Source organism: Sarcophilus harrisii, chromosome 5 (assembly GCF_902635505.1).
Source record: "Sarcophilus harrisii chromosome 5, mSarHar1.11, whole genome shotgun sequence".
Taxonomy (NCBI): Eukaryota; Metazoa; Chordata; class Mammalia; order Dasyuromorphia; family Dasyuridae; genus Sarcophilus; species Sarcophilus harrisii.
The window spans coordinates 250068301-250080784 of NC_045430.1; the positions used below are offsets into that span (position 1 = coordinate 250068301).

The 12484-nt window shown below is 38.5% G+C and overlaps 1 protein-coding gene across 1 annotated transcript in view; it reads right to left on the reverse strand.

Annotated features, from left to right (window-relative positions):
* Positions 1–12484, reverse strand: part of TMEM108 (transmembrane protein 108) — a 356705-nt gene that overhangs the window by 59879 nt on the left and 284342 nt on the right. The window lies entirely within an intron of this gene.

Below are 12484 nucleotides of genomic sequence, written 5' to 3' on the forward strand. Positions count from 1 at the left end.
TATTTAAAAAGTTTGAGGACCCCTGCTAGGTGCTGGAGATATAGAGATTAAAGAAAAAAAAAGACCTTGCCCTCAAGGAGCTTACATTCTAAAACCAAAGCAGAATTCTCGACCTTTTCTGTGTGTCACAGACCTCTGGTAGTCTGATCAAAATTATGGACCTCTTCTCAGAATAACATTTTTAAATGCATAAAATACAGAAGATATAAAATTATAGTAAAATGTAGCTCTCAAACCATTTTTTATTTTGTTGAGACAATTGGGGTTGAGTGACTTTCCTGGGGTCACACAGCTAGGAAGGGTTACATGTCTCAGGTCACATTTGAACTCAGATCTTCCTGACTTCAGGACTGGTGCTCTATCCACTATGCCACCTAGCTATCCCTCTCAAAACATTTTTTTTTAAAATTCACATGAACAGGTTAAGAATTAGATTAGTGGGAAACAATATTTGGATAGAAAAGTATAATCTGAGGGGGAAGGGTACCCTAATAAGTAAAATTTCAAGTAGGAAGTAGCACTATTTCATTTTTTTCTCTTTGAAACTCCAGTAACCTAGCCTGATGCCAAGCACACAGATCCTTAATAAAGGCTTGCTGATTGATTGGCTCCCTAGTAGTTAAATTGATTGAATCTTAAAGGAAGCTAAAGATTCTAACGAGTAGAAGTGAGAAGGTGACCCACGACAAGCTTGTGGACTAGCCAGTATTACAGTTGTCCTTTGTCAGTGGTCAAATGAGAAGAACTCTTATGATAGCACTCACTCATTACCTAGGGACCCCAAAGATAGTATTGGAGTGAGGCTGTGGATGTATCTAAGCAGAAGGGGAGCCTGAGTACTTTTGCCACACAAGTGGTAATTTTTTTTTCCTTGTGAATTTCTTGATTCCTTCCGGCTGAATCCCTATAGTGGGCATAGTTGATAAGTGACTGCTAATTCAGGTCTAATGACTGAGTACCAATAAGACTTTCTCTTAGTTACTTGCCTCTGGGTAAGAAGAGATTGCTGGCTATTTTCCTCTTCTAAACATTGAGAGCTCTGCCCTGCTAGAGTTCAGTGCAGTTCCTGCTGGCCCTGGGCTGCCAGCTGATCCCAGATTTATCAATAGATTCCATCAATTCCAATCATGTAAGGGGGTCCCAGAAGATGCTTCTTTCCTTCCTAGCACCTTTCACTATCCATTTACAAACAATAGGGAGATCAGAGGCAAAATGGCACGTATCAACTCCCTTTGGGCAGATGAAGATCCAGGGCCTCTAGTTTGGAAATTAAATCTCTAATTTTAATATTTGTTATCCAGTATAAGTTGAGTTTGGTTCTAACACTTCCATTCCCTTCCCTCCTCTCTCCCAAGGGTTCCCCTGACAAATATTATTTAGGCTGTTTCCTCCTGGCTTTTTTGATTTAATCAGATCTGTGCTGCTCCTCTTCCTCCTAGGGGAAAAGCTATTCAGTATGGTGCACAGGAGGAGAATATAATAAACATGGAAGACAGAGAGGCAGTGATAGATGCTGGTCCCTGGTGCCCAGTGGAGATCTGGTTTGCATCCCACATATAGCACTGAAAATAGCTATGGGCAGATTCCAGACACCCTTAGTTTCCCTAATGGGGTTACAGACCAGGCAACAGGAGCATTTTCCAACTGTTAAATAAAAACTGCAGAAGGCAATGACTGTGTCACTGCTCATTTGGAAAACTCAGCATCATGAAGCCAGCTCCCCTGGAGACATGAAAATGTTCAATACAAGGAAAGCTCAAGAAGGGATCAATATGACCCAAAGAAAGTCAGCAATGGTAAGAGACTGATGAAAATGGTCTTCTATTGACTATGAGACAACCAAGACTTTAAAAGCTATCCTCATGGACCCTCTATCCCTCCATTGCCCCATATTTACCAATGTCTGCTGGCATAGAACATGAAGAATAATGCTCAGATCAAAAGTGAATTTTTAAATTGTAGAGAAGATATTGCTTCATGATCTGGTTTCATTTTTTAAGGTTTCAACTGATATCTTTTATCTTTACACCATAATCATTTCCTGATGATATCTTTTTTTCCAACACACATGACTGAACTCCCTTATGGTTAAGAAATAAACAAAAACCAACCTATGGTGCAGCAGAAAGAATTGATCTGATGTTATAGGACTTGGTTTTAAACCCTGGCTATGACACTAACTAAAGCTCCTTTATGACCTTGGGTTCTTGTGATCTTTTCTTTTCTAGGGTCCATCTGTAAAAAGTGGAATGTTTGGACCAAATGTTCTCTGAGATCTGTTCTGGTTCTAAATCTATAAGCCTATAAACTTAGCATGGTATCCAGTTAGAGAGCATAAGCCAACATCTGAGAGACACAAGTGGTAGAGGGAATAGAACATAGGACTTGAAAACAGGAAGATCAGAGCTCAAATTTAGCTTCTGATACTTAGCTGTGTGACCCTTGACAAACCAATGACCTTTTATTTGCTTCATATTTTAGATCTAAAAAGGATCTTTGAGGAAATCTAGTCCAATTCTCTCATTTTATGGATATGGAAAATGAAGCCAAGAGAGAAAATCACTTGGTCAAAGTAACAATAGCTAACATTTTCACAGTACTTTAGGGTTTGAAAAGTATTTTACATGTATCATCTGATCCTCACAATGACCATGTGAGGTCAATGCTATTATTATCCCCAATTTATAGATAAGGAAACTGAGGCTGAGAGATTAATTAACTTGTTTAAACTTACAAAAATAGCAAGTTTTTTTTTTTTTTTTTTAATGTGAGGCAACTGGGATTAGGTGAATTGACTAGGATCACATAGCCACTAAGTGTCAAATCATCTAAGATTGGATTTGAACTCAGGTCCTCCTAACTCCAGGGCTGACACTCTATCTACTTAGCTTTCCCAGATCTAATAAATTTATGAAGCAGAATTCAAACTCAGGGATCCCTAACTCCAAGTTCAGTGTTCTTTCCATGTTGAATCTTAGTGGATAGCAGAGCTGGAAACTAAAGCCAGGTCCTCTTGCGATCAAAGCCAATGTACGTTCTAAGTTTTTTTTTTTTTTTTTTGCATTTTCCTTTGATTTTCTTAGAGCTGTCATTTAGTATTATACATTATGTTCCTGTACTAGTATGTTCAGCCATTGCTTTATCAATGGGAACCTACTTTATGTCTACTCTTTGCTATTTTATCAAGCATTTAAACTGAACTGCAGGGAGCACAACTTCGATGGACTAGTTTGAATGCTCTCCTAAAACATTATTTTATGGAGAACTCACATAAGGCAAGCCCTGATATGAAGGTTAGAAGAAGCGATACATAAGATGTAGCAAGGGTTCACTGAAGAACTTTAGAATTAATTATGAGACATGGAAGACACTGGCACAGTACTTCTCAACATGGCTGCCTGCATCAAAGGAAGTATCCTGCTTTATGAGCAAAGTAGATTTGCAGTAGCTAAAAAGAAATGTGAAACGCACAGATTTAGAACCATATTTATTCCAAATGTTCATGTGGACTATTTGTGCCTGACTTGTGGGAGAACATCCTGAGCTCATATTGCTCTGATTGGCCACAGTCAGACATATGGTATCTTGAGCACAACGTAGTGATGCCATTTTGGTTCTCTTCAAAAATGAAGAACAACCACCATTCAGAGTGCTATTTCCTTCTGCCTTAGATTTCTTTGAAATCTACAACTGCTAGATAAAAATGGAATTGTTGGGACTTGGTTTCTTTTGGGTTCAGTCTATTTTCTTTGCTAACTAGGGACAGGGGGTCATGTGCCTGTAGGTTTTTAGAAGTCTCCTTTGTTCTCTGACTGGAAGAACATTTTCCCAATTCAGTGCTTAGGTCTTTGTTCACTAGTTTCTGCAACAGCCCTATAAAATGTGAAAATAAACTAAATGCTGACTCAATCAGAACAGATTACAGAGGTTAGAGATTGAAAAGATCTCAGCAGTTGATTCCATCTTCTTGACAGGCTTGGATATAGTCTTCAGATGGAAGAAGAGGTAAGCACTTTATCTTTGTGAAAAAGCAAGATTTGGTATCTTCAATGAGACACCCAGACTAGAAAATCAGGCAGTTATCTGCCTAAGCTTTTCTTTCATGAGTCACTGCAAAAAGAACTTCCCAAGAAAGAAAAATGAGAGTGAGTGCATGTACGCATATGTACACACACACACACACACACACAGCCTTTAAAGAATGATTTTAATGCTCTCTTTTTCTTGCTCAAAAATTATGAAAGAGAATATGTATTTGAAAAAAGCATGTCCTCCCACACAATTTCTACTCTGCAGGAATCCATCACTGAAGTCACACAACTGATTCTCCATGGCAACCGACTGTGAGGTCATACACAAAAGACTGTGATTTCACCATGGGGTCCAGTCAGAGGAGCTGAGTTGGCAAGGAGAAGGCTCTTTATCCACTGACAATGACCAGTGAAAATGAACAGTGCTCAAGATGGGAATTCAGCAAGTCTGGGAGTCAGGGAAGGATACTAGTGATATATGTTACTATAATGGCTTCCCTGAGAAGATGATATGGCCAGATACAAAGAATAGTTACACTGATAGAAATCTTTTCTTTAATATCAGGGATGGGTTTGATAAGAACACCTAACACAGCACACCCCCAACTTTTAGTTCTGTCCAAAAGCTCCAATGAGAGGGATTTTTAATCTTAATCATCACTAAGCAATGAGAATGTAACTACACATTTCCCTTTAATCACCTTCTCATAAGAATCCTGACCACAGCCTAGAATGATGGTTAATTAGCAATTAATTGCTCATTTCCCACTGGACTTCTGAGACAGACTTTTACTGTATGTACAGCTGTCTTGGGGGAAGACAGAGCAGGAAAGGGTTGTGTGCCTCTCCCTTTGTCCCAGAGCTGTCCCCCCTATATTGGGGGAATATGGAAGTCACTATGAATTATGAGGAAGATTACTATGTAGTTGTTCCTTCCTTTTCTTTCTGCCTTCTTTTTTATTTTTTACATCTTTTTCTTTCTTCTCTCTTCCTTGGTATATTCTTTCTTTCCATCCATCCTTTCATTCCTTTCTTTTTCCATCCTCACAGTTCTTCTCTTTCTCTTTCCTTTTTACGCTTCCTTCTTCCCATCCTTTCTTCTCTCCTTCCCTTTTCCATACTTCCTCTCTTTGCCTCTATCTATTCCTCCTCTTTCCTTATTCCCATACTTCTATAATCTTGTTTCTTTTGTTTTTCCCATTTCTTTTTTCCTTCTTTGCATCCTTCATCTATTTCTCTTTCTTCTTCATTTGTTTGTTCATTTGTTCCTTCCTTCCTTTCTTTTTCTGCCCATCTTTTAATAAAAGAGAGGAAAAATTTGAGTAGAGGTTCACTCAATTTTCCTTGTGCAGTTACCAAAATTATCTGCAGTTGTCAACACAGAGCAAAGAATTCCCTGGAAGCTGATTTTGTGCTATTGTTCAGTTTATCCTTTTCTTTTTTTTCTGGACTTTCCCATTGGATTGGAGATACAGCTCATGGAGATGACCTAAACAAAATGCTCCCACTCATACAACAGCTGCCACACTATGCGTCTATTAATGAGTTGAAGTCCTCTGGTAATACATCCTGCCTTCATTGCATACAAGGATGCCTAATGACTATTTTTTTCTTTTCTCTCTGTCTCTCTGTCTCTGTCTCTCTCTTTTTTCGTACAGGGAGCTGGCGAGCAATTCCAAAGTTATTATTCCCATTTTCATGTTTTTTGATAACAAAACAAAAAGAACCCTAAGTTAAATATGTTACTTTTACATTGGAATGGAACTCACCACAAAGCACTAAGTTCTTTCTATTTAACTGCTGTGTTTCCCTTAAGGAACATGCATGTGTAGGAAAAACCTAAAAATATTCAAAGAACAATCACTCTCTTACAATAAAAAGCAAGGGTTAGTCATGGAACTGAGGAATTGTAGAATCCAATTTGAGGACTAGAATCTGCTGCCTCTCTGACAATGTGACATAATGGGTGGGGTGGAGATAGAATCTAGATCTGGATTCAAATCCCAGCTGAGCTATTTATTGCCATTATGATCTGGAGAAAGTCATTTCACTTCTCTTCTCATCTATCTAAGGAGGGATTTGAACTAGATAGTCTCAAAAGTCCTAGCAAGCTCTAAGTTCTAAGTGTCTCTGAATATGCTAGAGGAAGGTACAGGGGGGTGCTTGGCACTCAAAAGGCCCGAAGCTCCCTAGGATTGACCCTCAGAGTTTGTGCTTTTTGCTTTGGTGGCTCCCTGAAAAAAAAAAAGATCATCCTTAGACATTTTTTCTGTGAGAACAGAAGAATTCCACAAGAATTGTGAGAAATATCCATGTAAATGTTCACTGGGCACCATGATGTGTGCTAGGTGGTCAGCTGGCTGCTGTTTGAAGTGTGCCTGTGGGACAGCATGAGTCCTGGATATGCCATCCACTTAGATATAGGCGGCTCCATTTTATAATCAATATTTCCATGCTCTTGCTGTTACTGTGCTTGCATACTGAAAAGCCTAGACTAGAGAGACTGAAATATAGAAAGAGGAAACCTAAAAATACTTCAAAACTACAGGCTGTCCCCAAAGTCTTAATATAGTTTTAAGCTATTAAAGCTTAAATAAAATAAAACTTCTTAGCTATTAAATAGGTTAAAACTGTACCAAGACTTTGGGGATACTCTGTATTGTTTCAGAATATTCCATTGTTGTAATGGGAGAAGCAACAAAATTAGAATTGACATGACTGTCTTGGAATCTGAATCTGTCATTTACTGGTGTCATTTACAGTCACTCTGTTCCTCAGTTTCCTCATCTTTAAAATAAAAAGGTGGGATTAGATCATCTCTGAGATCCTTCCAATTTTAATCTATGATTCTCAAAGAAGTCTATTAGATTTCTTCTCCCCTCTTGGCTCCCAGTAGAGCTTTAGCTTCCATCCTTTAATATCACTCTCTTTTCACATCTCTTTTGAGGTATTCACATTCCAGAAAAAAAACCCAAACATTTGCCTATGAATGGATTATTGGTCAGTAGAGTTCCAGTCTTCCATTCATTGTGCATTTATTATCCTATGTGCTTGCTCAGGATCTGTACAACTAATTTACCAAAACCCAAGATCTAGATAGAAACTATATTTGGACGTTTTCCTGGACCGAACTCCCAATATAGACAATGAGCCACTGAGAGAAAAATTCCTTTCAAATTAGCTCCCAGTTAGGTGGTAATATTAAACAGCTTCTACTTCAACTTGTTTTCCCTCAATGTACACTTATTAAATGCCTACTATAACCTTTAAAGCAATGACCCTTCATCACCCACTAGGAGTATATTTCTAAAGAAAGTGGGTGACATTGATAGGGAGGTCTTACAATGGGAACTGTTTTATATTCCAAACTAATCAGGGAGCTTTTTGCACTACTTTGTTTTGTTTTGTTTTTTGTTTTTTAGCTTGTCCCTGAAACAGGGACTTATCTTTTTAAAAAAACGATATCCAAATGTGGTTATGTGTGAAGTGTTTTGCCAATCTTGGAGTACTATATCAATGCTAGTGGCTATTATTATTTTTATTTTAACAATTATTCTTAGGGTAGCTAGGTGGTGCAGTGAATAGAGCACCAGCCCTGAAGTCAGGAGGACCTGAGTTCAAATTTGACCTCAGATACTTAACATTTCCTAAGTGTGTGACCCTGGGCAAGTCACTTAACCCCATTTGCCTCGGAGGGGAAAAATATTCTTTAAGTGATCTTCTAGTTGTGAATTATAGAATACTTAGTCCCCAAAGAATTAATGATACTACCTAAAGGGCAATAACAAAGTATAAGAATGGCACAATAATGAAGATGGTCTAATTAAAGAGATGTGGCTAAGTGGATAAAAGGGCTATACTTGGAGTCAAGAAGCCTCCTCTTTCTGATTTCAAATCTGATCTCAGGTACTTATTAGCTTTGTGACTCTGGGCAAGTCATTTAATCTGTTTGCCTCAGTTTCCTCATCTGTAAAAGAGCTGGAGAAGGAAATGGCAAACCCCTCCTAGTATCTTTGCCAAGAAAACTCAGATGGGGCCATGAAGATTTGGATGTGACTGAAACCAATCAACATCAATAAATGACCAGAAGAAAATGACTCTAGAGTTGGAAAATCTGGGTTAAAAAATCCTTCCTCTTACTCTTTGTACATATGAGATCTGGACAAGTTAAGCTCCCCTCTCCTGACTTCAGTTTCCTTTTCAGTAAAAAAGGACTCAATGATCTCTGAGGGCTTTTCCAACTCTAAATCTATTAGTTTAAAAGGACACAAGAAGAGTGCAAGGGGCAAGAGTGAAGGACAAGTGAACAATGGCCCTTGTGCTCAACTGGTGTGCATGAACTATCAAGAGACCTAGAGAAATTTCCTTAGTATGTTGACTAGACTATTTGGAAAGGTTTTTTATAGGAAAGCATGGGCAAGAGTTGTATAGGATAAGTGCGCTGCAATTTGTATTGTTGAAGGAGTCCCAATATTGACAAGATCATCGATCTCCATAAGTACTCTTGTTTGTCTTTCATTCTCAAAGGGAACCATGACATCAGGGAAATGATGACATAAAATGCAAGTGAGTTGGATTTAAATGAAAGAGGGCTGTGAAAAATCACTGGTCCTACTTTCTTCCCTAGAGTCATCCAGTGGCCAGATATAGATTAGGATGACTGGAGATGGTTCGCAACCTATAAGTACTGGAGTTTCAATGAATCTCCTCAATCATTATTCTCATCCCCACCCCCACCCCTGGCTGTGGCAGGGAGAATGGAATAACTGGGATCACTGGGTGATTGTAAGTTTCTAAGACAGCTGATATGGAGGGAGAAAAACCATTTTCTTTTTTTTTTTTCTGACTCTCGTAGTTTGACAGTTGCTAAAGGATTTCATCTTGTAAATCACTTTCTCAGTTTGAAATTCAATTTGGTCTTTAATTTCCCTTGAATCCTGAAGCTTCCCCATCAACCACAGCCTCTTAAAAGTACTTGTCTGTGATGAGCACCTGACTTCTGACAGGCTAACTTGTGCCTGATGAGGGAGTCTTAATTAGAATATACACATGTACTGGACATAGAAAACTAGACCTCAATGGCTCTTTCTGATGCCAGCCTATCTTTTATTCACTTTTAGTTCATGCCCCTAATCTTAATGTTATATGACCTTGCTAGCTGTGGATTCATGTTTAAGGATCATTTCATTTCAGAGAAAAAATTAAAATATTTCAATGAAGCTAGCTTTTTGCTTTTTTATTTTTAGGGATGGATAGAAACTTTCATCTTGCAGATGAGGGAATGAGGTCTAGAATGGACAGAAGCCTTGTTCAAGATCACACAGAAACAAAGCTAGGATGAGAATCAAAGCCAACTGAAATCTTGGGCATTTCCCACTGAGACCTTGTTAGTTTCAGGGGGTAAGTGGTCAGTTTTCTCATTTTGAATATAGTCAAAATTACTTTTATCAATCAGCTGGAGATTTCATTGTGCTCTTTCACAATATAGACCCATCTCCAGGCACAAATGCGACATGGGAATGACATGCTAAATTGCATACGTTAGTATTTGCTACAAATCCTTCAGGTTTCAGCCTCTGATGACTTGGGAGAGGGAGTTTGTTGTTTACGTTCCTACCCATAATTTATGTTCTGTTTAAATTCTGTGGCTTACTAAGCCATCTGGGCCATCTGTGGTACAGCTGGCCCCAATTTGGAGGAATTTCATTCCTTACAAAAGTCAGACCATTGATAGTGCCAGGATCTTCAAGGCTTGGCTAGAAATTCTTCCTGCTCCTGAATTCCTTTTTCTTTCTTCTTTTTTTTAAAGTGCAGATATCCATATCTTCCCCAGCCCTCATAAAACGTGCTAAAAATATAACATTTTTATTGTGAAGTTTTATGAAGAAAGACTGGCCTAGGGGGTAAGTCAAACAGCAACAATTATAGTAATACGGTTATAGTAGCTCTACTCTCTTGGGCATCCAAATTCCCTTCAATTTCCCTAGCAGAGATTTAGAAGGGTAATGGTAGGACTTTATACAATGAGTAAATATTACTTGCTTCAGCTTGGAATCCTTACTAATAAAATAGCAACGGATTGGATTCTCTGGACTCTGATTTAGAGCTAGAATATCTTTCAAGTTTATTAGTCTAATATACCTTGCCCCCCCCCCCCAACCTTGACCATTTTCCAAATGGGAAAATAGTCCTAAGAAGGAAGTGACTTATGCAAAGCCATGCAACTCTTGAACCCATGTTTTCAAGTCTTTATTTCCTAGAAATTTAAGACCCTTACTATTTGTTATTCTATTGATCTGAGCTCAAGTATTAACACTCTTGAATACCAGTCTATCTACCATTTTCAGATTATGAGGGGAGAAAATATGCCTGAATAAGACTTATGTTTGATTCCCAGCTCTGACACCTTTAAACTGTGTAATCCAGTTGCTTAATCTCATTTATAAAACAATAGTTATTAATTAACAATAATTAATCTTCATTTATGAAACAAAGGGATTAGTCTGGATGACTTCTGAGGCCCTTTTCCATCCCATGATCCATGAGCTACATTTTTCATTGGTAAAATAGGGGGCAATAATAACAATGGACATTTACAAGCCATTTTCAAAATATGCAGAGTGCTTTAAGTAATTGACTTTAATTACATGCTTTAAATATTACTATCTTGTGAAGCAGGGACCACAGGCATAGGTATTATTATCATCTTCATCTTAGAGAGGAGAATACTGAAGTTCAGAATAATTAAGTGATTTTTCTATAGTCACAAAGCTCCAAGAATGCCTGAGGTGAGATTTGAACCCAGGTCTTCTTTAGTCTAAGTACAACCCTTAATTTGTTATGTCAAGCTACTCTATGTTAGGAAAATGCTTTGCAAGCTTTAAAGCCCTTTATAACATATTGGTTTTTTCACCCAGCTGTCTGAAGGATCAGTTGTGAACTATCAGGACTTACTTGGTCATTAAGAATCAGCCAGACTTTGGATCCATCAATTGTTCTAGACTCATCTAAAAGTAAGGGGTGAGGGAGAGAAGAATAAAATGAAATAATCCCACATTTCAAAGTAATCATATGGTTGGTATTGTACAGACTCTGCCTCTCTGTCTCTATGTGTTTCTCTTTGGCTCTGTGTGTTTCTCTGTATGTCTCTCAATAGCCCCACAAGCACCAATTGTATTGAAAAGTGATTTTCAAGATGTCGTTTACAGCATTTTCAATGTCAAAAGATGCTGTCCTCAATTCTCCTTGAATTGGGTCTACCTCTGAAATTGTGAAATTCATCAATTTGGACACAGCTTCTATCTGTTTCCTGAAGATTTAGATTTAGGGAAATGTACACATGGAGCCATTGGTGAGTCCCTGATTTATCTATTTTAAGAGAGAGAAACTGGCTTGCAGGCTCAGTTACTGATGCTGTCCCCACCTCCACATTGCCTGCCCGAGAGGAAGGCGGAGGGTGGGAAGTCTTCTTGCTGTCCTGTCTATGAACAAGGGATTATCTTTTTATGATTCTATGATGGGAACAATGAAGGCTTTGCTTTCCCGTGTCTCTGTGACTTCTCTACATGACTGGCCTTTCACAGCTTTCACAAGGAAGGCCACCCAGCTGGGTCAGGCTTTAAGAGTGTTGTTGAATACAGAGGAATCCTAGTCCAAGCTATATCCTGCCCAGGGGGCTTATGGAAGCAGGTGTTATTAGAAGTATTACAGAAGTTTGAACTAAGGGGATTACCTAGACCAACCTCCTAATTTACAGGTGAAGAAACACAGGTCAGAAGAGGTTACAGAACTTGTCTATGTTCACACAGATAGTAAGCAACATCCCTGAGCTGCCATTTAATTAGTTTTCCTCCAAAACAGGTGGAACAGAGAGAGTGGCTGCTATTAGATCCCAGGGAGAAGTTTCCCATCATCTCTATTATGGGAGTATAAGTCAATCAGTCAACTAGCATTGACATGTCAACCTGGGCGGTATAGTGACGAGTGCCAGGTTTAGAATCAGGAAGAATTTTCTTCCTGATTTTAAATCTGGCCTTAGACACTAGCTGTGTGACCCTAGGCATGTCACGTAACCCTGATTGCCTCAGTTTCTTCATCTGTCAAATGAGCTGAAGAATGAAATCATGCAGTCTCCTTGCCAGAAAACCCCAAATGGGGTGATGAAAAATCAGAAAAAACTGATATGGCAAATGTATCAAGCACTAGGGATACAACGAGAGATAAAAGACTCTACCCTTCGCCCCCTTTTTACATTAAAGCTTTTTATTTACAAAACATATGCATGGGTAAATTTTCAACACTGAGCCTTGCAAAACTTTCTATCCCAAATTTTTCCCTTCTTCCCCCCACCCTCTACCCTAGATGGCAGTTAGTCCAATACATGTTAAATATGTTAAAGTATATGCCAACTGTATAAAATATAAATACATATATTGGATTTATCTTGCTGCACA